The sequence below is a fragment of the Hydra vulgaris genome, chromosome 10 (assembly GCF_038396675.1).
Source record: "Hydra vulgaris chromosome 10, alternate assembly HydraT2T_AEP".
Lineage (NCBI taxonomy): Eukaryota > Metazoa > Cnidaria > Hydrozoa > Anthoathecata > Hydridae > Hydra > Hydra vulgaris.
Window position 1 is genome coordinate 13,300,292 of NC_088929.1, and position 14,212 is coordinate 13,314,503.

The 14,212-nt window shown below is 27.9% G+C and overlaps 1 long non-coding RNA gene across 1 annotated transcript; it reads left to right on the top strand.

Moving 5' to 3' along the window:
- The first annotated feature begins 644 nt into the window (after nucleotides 1-644).
- On the top strand, nucleotides 645-12,900 carry LOC136085804 (uncharacterized). The gene is made up of 2 exons (XR_010641186.1): nucleotides 645-916; nucleotides 11,632-12,900. It is a non-coding gene; the product is annotated as an uncharacterized LOC136085804 (long non-coding RNA).
- The last annotated feature ends 1,312 nt before the right edge of the window (nucleotides 12,901-14,212 follow it).

Genomic DNA, 14,212 nt, shown 5'->3' on the forward strand with positions numbered 1-14,212 from the left:
CTCCACATAACTACACAAGCATTTGTAATTCATTTTTTTATTTGATTTGACTTGTATTTACTGAACTGGTTAAAATTTTGGCAAAAATAAATTTAGGAAAAAACTTGAAATCAAGTTCTTTTAATAGCGTTGTATTTTGGATCTGTTCAAAAATCTATGGTGTATTCATTAAAAGTATTATATATATTTTGAATTTTAACTTGGATATTTTTTTTAATATAATTAAAAAATAGCAACTTAAAATATTTCAACTGTGTGACTTTTTATTATTTATTTTTTCTGAAAAACACCAACATAGCACAATTTCTTAAAATATTTATCTTGTAAAAAAACAATTATAAGACGCGTTCTTAAAAACTTTTGAACAGTTTAAGTTGTGAAAACGCTTGATGCATTATAAATAAACAAATATAAGAAAATATATATTTGATTCCAACCACACATTTTCAGACAAAAATGCGTCTTAAATATCAACAAAAAAAATATATATTGTTTACATTTACGTTATACTTATCGGCGTCATTGAATATTTGTTTTTTTAATTTAGAAATTAAAAAAACTTTTCTTATTAAATTAAAATATCATGTCTTATTGTTGTTTTAAATAATTAAAACAACAACAAGACATGATAAACCGAGCTTTATCATGTCTTATTGTTGTGCATGAGTTATTTTAATTTTGATGTTGCATTAAAACTTGCCCACAAATTGAAATATAAATTGACAAATAGGTATTTAAATATTTTAATTCATTGAATTTTAATTTTCAAGTACAACTCATTTGTTTACTTGTAAGAAATTTAGATTGCCATAACTAAACAAAACCGCAAGAGTTAAGCAAACCCAAATAACGTCTTTGTGTAATTGAGCTGCATTTGAGGATAAAACAAATCGCTAAAATGGCTGAAAAAAATGTTGTAAGTAATTCGTTATGTAAAAATCAATTTTTTTTACTTAAAACTAGTTACTGTTGTGAATAAAAATCAATTTTTAATATAGTATATTAGATATAAGAAATATTATGTATAACAAAACTCTCAAAAATTTGTAATATAAATATGTTTATTATATACTTATGTTTTATAGAGGTGCGTATATCTGTGTATATTTCTATAGGTGTCCGGAAATTTCCCGCTTAGAAAACTTTCTCTTTAGTTAAAAACAGTTTACTCTTTATCAATAGCCACACTGAGTGCATATTTCTATATATTATAGCCGAACTTAAAAGTTTTAATAGTAGTAGTAGCAGTGTCCCTTGGAGCGTGTTTGACTCGAAACCCTTGGCAGCCATTGCAACCGAGGTATTGGCGAGATAGAGTCGCAGCTTTGCTTTATAAGAAAACGTGAGCGAACATTAAACCTATATCGCACGTGCGTAAACTTCATATTATGTAATGTTAAAACATATTTAAACATATATCAAGTTTTACTGCTTAACTTTTTCTTAAAAATTGCATTGCGTCAACCTCTTCTTAATTTTTAATCTGCAGCATTTATTTCCGTTAAAAACAATTTTTATGTAGTTTTAAAATTTGGATGTCCAACGTGCCAGCATGGCCGAGTGGTAAGCGCGCTGAGCTTCTGAACATAAAAGCCTTAGATTGAGTCCAACCACCAGCAACTTTTTTTTTAATTTTTTTAGATTTTTTAAAATACAAAATACTTGTGAAGTTTTATAAAGATTATAAACAAACGTATCTAACGATATTTTATACACTTTAACAAAAGAAAAGATTTAAACTTTTTAAAACAATCAGGGGGTTTAAAAAGTATGTTTTATATAAGAAGATAATTGAAATTTCTAATTTTATACTTAAATTAAACCGTTTTATTGAATTATTTACTTTTAAAGATAATTGAAACTTAAAGTTATTTAATATTGATACAGTAAGGAATTTTAGAGTATGTATATATGTATGTATGTATGCATGTATGTATTCATGTATGTATGCATGTGTGTATGTATGTATACATATACACACGCATTAGCTCATAAACTTGAAAGAAAAAGTTAAAGGCATTATTTAATATAACAATCAATGTTGATAAATTTTTTTTATTTCCTTGACATAGATCATGTACAGCCGAATAAAAGAAAAAATGTTCTGACAAATATACTTTTTTATTATTGTAAGTAAAAAGCATGTTGAAAGCAATCTTTAAATAAAAAGTCAAAAGTTCAGAATTCCATGATTTTAAATAATATCTGAAAGGTAGGTTTTTAGTATGAAGCCACTTTTCAATAAACTCCATGAGTAGTGAGCAATTAAATAGAATATGACAAATCAGGATTTTGGTAAATAATTTTGGCGGTTTGTTTTTTTATTGGTCTCTAAACCATGCCTAATATCGCTTCACCACAAAGTATTACCACACACTGTTGATACAGTCAAACACCTTTTTTAACAAGCTAGCAAAATCTGCATGCTTTGTACAATAGTTTTTTTTATAAGAATTGTAACAGAAAACCTGTTGAAAAGATTTTTTTTTTGTCTGTAAAAAAATAAACTTCGTTTGATTGGTTTTTTTAGTGTAAATGTTTAAATAAAGCATTTATATGCAGTACAATGCTAAAATCTGTTTCTATAAGACAATTTTTTTTAAACCTGCTAGTTTCTAATGATAACAACAACAAAACATTTAGGTAAGCTAACCCAAGTTTTTTGAAAGTCTGACATTTAACCTTCATTGCTCTGAATAGTTCCAATCAAACTTTCTAAATAACCTTGCTTAAAGTGAGATGTGAAAATACAGCTAAACTTTTTCTGAGAGAAGCTTCTGACACAATTCCAATATACTAGTTACTGTAGTATTTAATCTCTAATGAGATAGGGATTTTAAATCATAAAACAATCATTTCTAAATCCGAAGTTGAAACACCCTCAACAGTAACAGTTATTTTCCATTGTTGTTACACCACATCGAGCAGGTTTATCAGCATGAAACTTTTTTGAATTTATTAGATTAAAAAGAGTATTATTTTTATCAACAAATTGGTTGATCAATAAGAAGTCAGTATAACAGTTGACAGTAATATTCAATTCAAAAAATGCTCCAAGACCTTTGGTGCAAGACTTGAACTTTTAAAATGATTGATGCACAAACAATAATCATTGTTTCCATTAAGATCTCCTCTTGCACCTGTAAAAAAAGAACAATATGCAACTTTTATATTTGAGTAATGAGTTAATCATTGAAATAACTTGATAATTTTCATTTGCAATTCCACTTGTATTTGTGCCGTTAGTTGCAGCACAATATGAAGGCATTTCTGAACAATGAAGAGTATTATTTATTAAAGAATAACGCAATATAAAAGAGAACACTTTTCAGAGTTTCAGCCAAGTTTGTTGTTGTGAACTTATATATATATACTACCAGGACATCTCATAATGCCTTGCGCATACAATTTCAGTTTAAACAATGTAAATATAAAAGAGTCGACAGCGGTGTGTACATACATTGTGGGGTGTTTTTTTAGAAATGCGTACATTAAGCTGAGAGTTTTGGTGAAGTCGGAATGTTTTAAAAATATGAAAAAGTTTCAAAATCAAGTTCAACAATTTTTAAATTTTGATCACAACCTTTTATATTATTGGTGGGAGGCTACCATATGAGAACTAAATTTGACTGGAGTTTTCGAAGGGGTCATTCTTTTAATAGAATATTTATTTTTTCCATTTTATAATTATTGATAAATATAATTATAAAATCGAAAAAATTTCACTTAGTGAAAAAAAAAATTAATCTATTTTTTAAAGCAGTAAAACAATTGACAATTTATGTTGTTTTCTAAGTCCACCCTTTTAAAACTTTTTAACAATTTTGTGCAGCTGTAGCGCAGTGATTAGTGTGCTTACCTCAGAAGCTAGACATTCGTGGTTCAACGCCCCCTCTGGGCAAGTTTTATAACATTGGTAAGGAAGGAGGCGCGAACTTCCTTTAAAATGTTTTTTCGCGGTGCTCTGTGGTAAGACCGTGAGGACTTCTTGGAGCATCTAAAATATAAAAAGAAAAAATTTAAAAAAATGCATCTTTATCATAAAGATGAATTTTTTTTTTTCGCTCAAAGAGAGAGATTTTATACACAGTAAAAAGTTTGATAAATTTTTTACTGTCTGTAAAAATAATAGAAACAATTTTTTTTTTAATATAAAAAACTTTCAAAAATAGAAGAAAAAAGGAAAGTTAATTTACTGATCAAATATAAACTTTAATTTTATTTATAAACAGCTCTGCTTTCATAATTGTAGAAGCCCTAACTATATTTTCGCTCAGATCCTGTTAAAGGTCTCCCAATATTCATGGTAACTGTCCAAGTTTGCTTATTAAATATAGATACTTTAACTAAAGAATTACTATTATAGTAACATTTAAACACGTCTTGATTCAGTTTAGTTAACATCATTTGTTAAGCTTTGTCTGGTTTTGTTCTAAGGCGTCATAATCCATATTATTTATGATTAAAAAACCACAAAGACGTATTTAAATGTTATACGTCACTTACCTAATATGTCGTTTTTATAAGAAAAAGTATGCGTCATTCTGTCATTTTCAAGTGGACTTTTTAACTATTTTTTGTTTAGTTAAATTGTTCTATTTGTAAATTTTAAACATGTTGATAACTTAGGTGGCCTATAACTCAATCTAATTTTGAAATTGCGTAAATCGTAGATTATGACTTTTTTGATTTTCAACCGACAATTTTTTATTTTTTTATTTACACCTAACTAAAACATGTACTACTAATTTTCCAACCTACTTATTCGTTGATCTACTGTATTTTTGACCTACTGAATTTTCAACCTACTCAATATTCAACCTACTGTATTTTCAATTTTATAACTGCGCCTTTCTGGCAGGGTTTCTGAAAAACAGTGTTTTTTAAAAAACAGCTGTTTTACTGTTTTATAATTTTCAAAAACAACTGTTAACAGCTGTTTTACTGTTTCTTAAATTTGCACCCCCCCTCTTTAATTACCCCCCACCAACCTCCTTGTATTAAGCAGGCAAGAGTAAAATTTTTTCCAATAATATAAATCGTAACATAAACTTTACATTTTAAAATGATATTTCAAAAATATAAGAGCTGATAATGACTTATCTGAAAGTCGTGATCTTATTTTTGTACAAAAGTTGGCAGACACGGAGAATACTCTTTCAACATCCGTAGATGTGGGCTTAATTGTTAATAATACATCATAAAACTTTTGTAAGTTTTCTGTATGCTGGCCTTTATTCCTAAGAAGAGTAAACTCAGCTTTTAACCACCTGAAATTGTCCGGTCCAGAAGGCAATATTGGTGATTAATTTTTCTTCAGCAACACATTAAGTTTCTCTTGTAGAGTTAAAATTTTATCTGATGGATTACTGGAAGTTGTTTCAATAATATTAGGCCATAAACACCAAAAAGTTGAGATTCCTGCTTATGGTTATTCTTCCTGTTATCGTATCTCTGGATGTTATTGTAGAGTTCTTCAGACAGCATAATTAACTTATGAGATCTGTATTCAGGCGTTCATCGGCTCTAATTCTCAAACTATCGATCAATTTTTTGCTAATTTCACTGTTAACTAAAGAAAGTTTTGTGTCAGCACTCAAGTTTTGTGTCAGAGTTGCATTTTCTCTACTAAGATTCTCTATAGCAAGTTCAATGGGTTTCATTGCCTCTTGTAAACCTTTCAAGGCATCGAAGTCTATATTAATGGCTAAACTTATGTTTGCGTAAGTTCTTAAGTAAATTATTGTAGTCAATATAATCTTCGCAATCATTTTTATAAATTCAAAATTGGTACTTTCGTCAACAGAATTATTTTCATTGTTATCGTCATCGCAGGGGTCACTTAAATCTTCAATATCATGTTTTTTCGTATAAAGTGTGTCAGATACTCCAAGATACTCCCATGATTAAGACAAAATTGACCAATAACATCTAAATTTCGAATAAACTTCTTGTTTACAGATGCTCCATCCTGAGTAGATGCAACCAAATCTTTTTCCATCAATATTCCAAACACATTTAAATGTTGTTTCATTATTTCAACCACATCAAGCGCACTGCATGAACTCAAAATTCAAATTTATCCTGTTTTATACGTGATATTGTCAGTTTTATCATGAATATTAACTCCAAAATATCTTCACTTTATTGGCTACTTTTAATTTCATGGTGTCAATCTTTTTTTTGCTTTTTATCAAAATATTTGTGCAAAAGTTTTATTACATCACTTTCGTTAGCGGGGAGTTTAAAGCCATCTCGAGCTATTCGCCAGTCTATTGACTGGCGAATGTATTTGTTTCTGGTTATAGCTCGAATTGAAATCCCATCGGTAGCCAGATCAGAAACAATATTTTGTAGTTTCTTTTGCGCAAAGAAGTTGCCAACAGTTTTTTGTCTCTTTTCGCTTGCTCTCTCATCTGTTAGTATGATTAATTCTGTTGCCTTATCTAAACAAAGTCCGTGACTTTTTAAGTGATTTTTTAAGGTAGCTGTAGAATTTGCAAAGCATTTTATTATTTTGTTACAACACCGACACTGTCCTTCCAACTCTTTTGTAATTGGATTTTTCCGTTTTGTTGCGTATATCCAGACTGACATTGTTAATAATATGAATAGAAAGTAAGGATATAAAGTAGCCATTTTATCCACCGTTAAAAACTAATTGATAACTAATAACTATGCATTTATTTTCAAGTCAATGTAAATAAGAAACTGATGCTAGAAGTCCTATTTATAACTCTAAAGAAACTCTTAAGAATCCTTTAAGAAACTTTTACTACTAGATTAGTAAAAAAGAATTATTAAAATAGGAAACTACTTAGTACTCGCCTGTGTGCTTAGTTTTTCTATAAAAAATGATAACTACTGAACTAAAAGTTACTTATTAAAGTTACTTATTACCCTATATTTTTAACTATTTATTAAATTGTTATTGAAAAATAAATCAAATTAAATTACCATTCAAATTGTTAATAAACGTGTTGTTATATTTATTAATAAAGAAACTTTTCTCTTAGCAATTGTTAATTTTTAAAATATAAATAATTAAACTTTTATCTCAAAGTGTTCGAATAAAAAAATTCGAACATTTTCAGGTTTGAATGAAACTTTATGCAGTTAAAACTCATTATAATATTGAAATAGAATTTAATCGTTAAGCGAATGCAAGAAAAAAGTCATTTAAAAAACAGATGTTTGCTGTTTTTGTTTTTTCGAAAAAAAAACAGCTGTTTTACTCTTACTGTTAAACAGTGTTCTAAAACCCTACTTTCCGGTATGTATTTTGTATATTTTGCTGTTGATTTGAATACGAGCCAAATTTGATCAGCCTTGGCGCAGTGGTTGAAGCGCTGTCTTCAGAATCAAGAGGTATACGGTTCAATGAATGCTTGGAAAACTTTTTGATTGTTAATTTAAAAAAAATAAATTTTGTAGTTTAAAAAAAAACAACGTTAAAAACACAGAACAGATAATCGGTTGAAAGTTATTTTATCTCAAATTTCGGTCGAAAACGAAAACGTCATAAGTTGGTTGAAAATAAAAAAGACCATAATCGGTTGAAAGCAATTTAGGCTGCAGTAGGTTATCTGAAAATCAGTTCCACATGTTCTTTTTGTAGAACAACTTAGTAGGTCGAGATTTTTGTAGGTCTAACTATCTGACACCATAATTTAATATTATTCAGCTGAAAGATTAGAAACTGATTTCATAATATTTTAAAGCTGTTATTCTTGTGAGTGCTTAAACACAGTTAACTTTAATGCTCTTCGGTGAATATTCTCTTTTCATTATCATTTCTTAATTAAAGTCGACACATTATTATTGATAGAAAAAATAGCGCTGCAACCAACAAATTTAGATCAAAATAAAAACAAATTTTTACGATTTTAAAAAGATTCTATACGAATCATTACTCACACACACATCGTTTATTATATATCATAAAAAACATGCAGACACAAAAAACTTTGTCGGTTTTTTTTTCCTCTTTTCATTTTTCTTTTAATTATGTCGAAGTAATAAAGCCGTGTTAAGGGGACACAAAAACCCTCATTTTTGATATAATTAACAAATGTCTGGTTTTATTATTATGAAAAAAATGCATGTCGGATATTTTCTGGTGTAGATTTCAAATTGGAGACAAAACCTAGTAAAAGTTAATCTAAATTTTTCTATTTACATATAGTTTTATTTATTATTATTTAAAAAAAACTGTTTCTCTAGATTTTTTTTTAGCCTACAAGTATAGAGCGCATCCTTATTTAATTGTCTAGGAACATTTGTAGAACAATTTTTTAAGAGATGCAACAAACAAAAATCTATTTTTGGTGAAGAAAAAAAAAAAGAGACTGAAAGCATAAAAAAAAAACATTTTGTTTTTCATTTTTATTATTTTATAATATATGTCTTTACAGATTTTTTTTTCAAATTAATATTTGCTGTAAAAACGAAAAAAGAAACCCTGAAAAGATAAAAAAAAGCTTTTCCGAATAACAAGTGTTTTTCTAAAAAGCACCGTCACTTATTAATTAAAAAAAAATAAAAAAATAATTTTTAATCAAAGTTTGTTTTGAATACCAATAATTTTGTAATCGTATATAATAAAGATAATGAATAATTCATTTATTCATAATAACATGGTTAGATAAGCACCTTTTTCAAGAAAAATCTTAATGCTAAAAAAGTTCAATTTTGGACAAAATGGACACAACTTCCTTATAGAAAAACACTCTTTAATTTCAACTTTCTTTCAAAAAACATAGTGCAATTTTTTTTATCATTAAAATATTTAAAAAAATTTATGGTCAAGCTTAAAGTTTTTAAGTCAATTTTAAAGGTGGGTTGGGATCAAAAAACCAGTCAACTTTTTGGAGCAACAAAAACTTAAACAATATATATATATATATATATATATATATATATATATATATATATATATATATATATATATATATATATATATATATATATATATATATATATATATATATATATATAGGGGTAGTTTGATTATTTTAACTTCCTTTGGTGTTAAATGAAAATTTTACATAGTGATTGAAATTATTCATCTATTTGATACCTGCCATTAATTTTTTGCATCATTTCTGTTAAGTAGCAATTTTGTCAATAGGTTGCCATCAAAATCTATACACCGACAATCTTTAATTGAAGATTCTTGAGCAAATTAGAATTTTTTTTTTTTAAATAGAGTGGCGTAGATAGGTAACCAAGGGCTCTGGGGCAAATTAAAAAATGGGGCCCCACTACTATGTAAACTGATAAGGTTTTATCAAATAAAAATATGAAATATACAAATACTTTAAAAATGCTAAGCTACTTAAGTTCTTTTTTGTTGCACTGCAGGGCAGGTAATAAAAATATTAAACAGTAACAACGTAAATTACAATTAATACTTGGTGTAGGTTTGGCTAATAAAACGAAATAGAGAAGATTCAAAGGTTTATAATATATAGGTCGGGCCTACCAACTGAAAAAATAACAATTATATTTAAAATTTTTCCTAGCTTTAGTTTTCGCAAAAGTATCAATAACTTTGTTTAAATCCAGGCTTGATGCGGTTTTGTTTTCAATTGCTATTAGCGATAAATGTCGGAGTTGAGTTTGGCCCATCTTATTTCTTAAATAATTTATTATTATTTTTAATTTGCTAAATGACCTTTCAGCTGCTCCAAAAGTGACAGGAGTTGTAAAGAATAATAACATTGCTGTAAATCCTTCCTTTAGGTCGCATTCTAGCACTTCGAATATGCTCATTATTTCCTTACATAATTGGTGAACAGTCCATGCTTGAGTTAGTTTAGGTAAAACTAGATGGTAAATATTAATAAATTGAAGTGAAAAACTAGGTCCTATTATATCTGAATATTTTCTTTGGAATTCGTCACACTTTTGTAATATAGTTGCTTCATCGACATGTAATAAAAATATTGGTGTTAGAAAATCGAATATATGACAGACTACACTAATACCAATAAAACGTGTATCTAATTGAGATATTACTGTGTCTAGTACATTATTGAAAATCTCAATATTAAATATTTTTTCTCGGTTTGGAAATTGGTGATCAGCAGCTAATTCATCAAAATGTTTTTTAAATTTTCTTTGCATTTTTTCTTGAAAATGGGTATCAATACCATATTTTCTTGCAGTTTCACTGGCTTTGCACTTGAATAATTTGAAATCATTTCTATAAATTTGCAACTTTGTTTTGGTCTCTGCTAAAACTTTACTCGCCTCGCCCAAATTGATGTCGCATTATTGTAAAGCTTTGGATGAATAATTGGTGTCGTTTAATACACTGTGCATGAATTCGCAAAGCAACACGAACTCGAAATTTAGCATTTTTGTTTTAATACTCTCTGCTTCACTACGCTCATCTTTATTAGGACTCTTTAGAACTATTTCTTATAATGCTTTGATAATATCAAAATAACGAAATTTTATTGCAGATATCCTATTGACCCTACTGGACTATCTAGTCGGATTTGTTTTTTTTTACAGTCCGATTCCCCAGTGAATTTTGACAGTAGATCCCAACGTTTGATGTTGTTACCAAAAAAGTTATACAAATCTTGCAACGTTGCAAAAAAAATCTGTATTTCCACACAACCTGTAACGGCATCATTTATCACTAAATTTAAATTATGAGTGGCACAATGTACTTACTCTGCGTTAGTATAGATATCCCTAATATGTTTTTGTTCACCGTTATACATACTACTCATCACACTGGCTCCATCATAGTCTTGCCCCACATATTTTTTTAAATCAATATTTTTGTCGATAAATAATGCTTGCCACTTGCGCCATGTTTGATGGCTGCATAAAAGCCTAGAAACACTTCTTTTACTTCTATATCAAATGGCTGTCCATTTTCATATGGTTATTACTGCATACCTTACAACAATGCTTAGCTGATCTACCTTCAATATGTGTCGTATCCATTATAATGGCAAAAAACGGTGACTTGTTATTCGGAAATGACTCACTCCTCTCTAAGCTGTGCAACATGACTAAAATATTAAACGTGCTATAAATGCGTGATTTATGCATAAAAAACACTTTGTTTTAATTACTATCTCAGCAAACATTGTTGTTGCGGTTTTGGAGTGAACCTATATAGGCATTTTGAGTGGTTTATTGGAGTTTTGCTCATTGCTTACTTAGAGGACCATTAGTGACATCAACGATATGTGGTCAGCCGATAACTTTCCAACTTTTTTTGGCGGCTGCCACTATTGGTCCACTAAGTTATCGATGAGCAAAACCGTGAAATATAATGCAAAGACAGACATCCGCTCAAAAGAATGAGTAATAACTTGGATATTCTTAACAAGTTTGTTATAATGATTTGTGCACCAATAAATCTTTTTTTTTTCTTCATCTCTTTACATATTGCCACAAACAAAAATAAATTATTTTCTATAAAAAGAATTATTTTTATATTAATGAAAAGAAAAAAATTGAAAATTCAAAAAAAGTCTGAGGTTGATTTACAATACAAGAAATATAAATATAATTAAAAATAAAAAATTGTATATAATTAGTACATACCTTAAAAATTATATATTATTATAACTAAATGATTTAATTCTGTTTTTGTATTTATAGAAACTTGAAGAACTGCAAAAATATCTGTTGCCTGTTGCAATCTGTTTAATAGTGTTGATGGTGGTAATGATTGTGATAACAAGTGCCTGTAAACAAATTTACTGCTTCTATACTCAAAAAAGTATTTTAGATAAAACACAGTATGAAGTTTTTGCTATTGGCAAAAGTAAACACTTTGTAAAAGAGTTGTTAATTAAAAAAATCCACATATGGAGTTATACGGCATTGATAATTCCAACAATTCCAGATAATGAGAAAGTTTTTGAAGTTATAGTTTGCTTTTGTAAAAAAGCAGAATTCAAGGCTAAATATAACGATAGGAAAGACTTTAAATCCGTTAATGTTTCTATCGATGCATCGGATACAAACTCATTTTATAACGAAACTTCTGAAACAATGAAAAATAATATTCATTTTGAATTCAACACATTTAACTCATCATGCCCAATTTGCTTAGAAGAGTTTAAAACAGATGAAAAAGTTTACATATTGCATTGTAAGCATGGTTTCCACGAAAAATGCATTTGTACCGCCCTTTTTTTTCATACCCATTGCCCGTTTTGTAAAAGTAATTCTAGTTTTAAAACTATCACTTTATCCAAAAATCTATTTGATGAACATAAATATAGTTACGGTACAGTTCAAAATGCTTTTATGCTTCCCAGAGTGTAAGAGATATTTTCTTAAAACAATTATTTTTATGTTATAAATGGGAAAAAGGGGATAATATTCACAGTAAATCTGTGTTTAAATAAAATAGGTCTATGATGCAACAAATCTTTTGTAAATCTTTAGTTAAAACTGTGGTTTTTAAGATTTTAACATGAAGTTTTTAGATGAATGATATTTTTGTGGTTATGCATCTTTGTGCGACAGTCGATAAATATACTTCACGATATCTGTTTTTCACGACATTCACGATACTCACGTTTTGTTTTTCACTATTATCATTATATTCACAAAATCTATTTTTCAGACATTTTATGTACATATTTATTGTTTAACAAGTGCGATATTAAAACGAAACAATTTTAGAAAATGCCCTGTTAAAATATCTCTTTTTCTTTTTGGAATCAAAATATTAACTATCGATTTTAGTCTGCAGTCTGTATATTAACTGTATATTTAGTGAAAACAATAAAATATAAAATGCGTTTAAAGTATAAAGCGAGTTTTGAACTTTATTTATTATTGGCATTAATGAAGTATTAGTGTTCATTCATCTTACTTTTAAAAGGAAAAGGAATATGTATACACGATATTGCAAAACGCACATTTCTATTATTATATTATCATATTCTTTAAAATGACATGACTTGGTATCCGTCTCAAAGTTGGTATCCTGAGATGAATAACAAAAAAAAATTCAAAATAACGCATGCGTAATTTTTTTAAAAATTGCGCACCTTGAGAAAGGTGCGCAATTTTTAAAAAAATTACGCATGCGTTATTTTGAATTTTTTTTTGTCTTCGGTCTTCAAAATAAAAATAAAATATTTGCGCAATTTCGGTCAACATTTAGAGTTGGTTTTTGTTTGCAATTTTCTATAACTTGATGTTTTCTCTTATTTGTTTTTGTTTGAAAACATAGTTTTACACGGAGTTTTTTATTTTGATAGATGAATGAATGAAATCTGTTTCCGATATGTAAAATAAAATAAGTGAAAATTTTCTGGTTCTTAAAATTTTTATTTTACAGGAGGCTATATGCAGTTTCAAAATGTGATGCTTTTAATTGATAGATTTTGATCAAAAATGATCAATTAATTAAATAATTTTATATATATGATAAACAGCGTACCGTTTGTGTTCTAAAAATAGAACTACTTAATTTAGCGCAAGTGATTATGGGATTGATATTCGGACAAACAATTCGAGAAACATGAAGAGCATAGATCCTATAAAGTACTGTTCTTGGGGAATTTGTAGATCAGATTCTAGATATAGTGATAGATTAACTCCAGGAACATTTTTTATAAGGCTTCCTAAATCTGGAAATAATTAAGAAATAATGACTGACTGGCAAAAACAAATGAAAACTTTTAGATTAAAAACATGGCTTCATATGTTTGAAAGAAAAGATTTTGACGACATTGCTAAAACATTGATGATTAAAAATAAAAAAAGTAGAGTATATGCATTATTTGATTTTGTTGGTTCAGCAAAATATAATTTAAGTTACTAGAATTCCACAAACAAAGATATTACACAAAAGAAACCTAACTAATTATAGCCTTGTTTTACCTTTAAAAGTTGTAAACTTATAAGAAACATGTTCGTTAGAACCATGATTCTGAAATATGGCAAAAATTAAGAGCATTATCTGTTTTGTTTACCAAATACAATTTCTAACCCTGCATAATTATATTTTAAACACAGTAAAAAATTACAAAACTAGTTTTTTAAAGATTTTTTCAAAATATTTAGTAAAACAATAAGGTAGCAAATAATAAACTCTAGACTCAACTTGCCTTAAATCTTCAAGCTGTTTTCAAATTTCTTATATAAAAAGTGTGTATAATAGAGCCTAATAAAAAATTTTAAATTGCTGTAAAGGCCTTAAAAATAAAGAGACATTTAA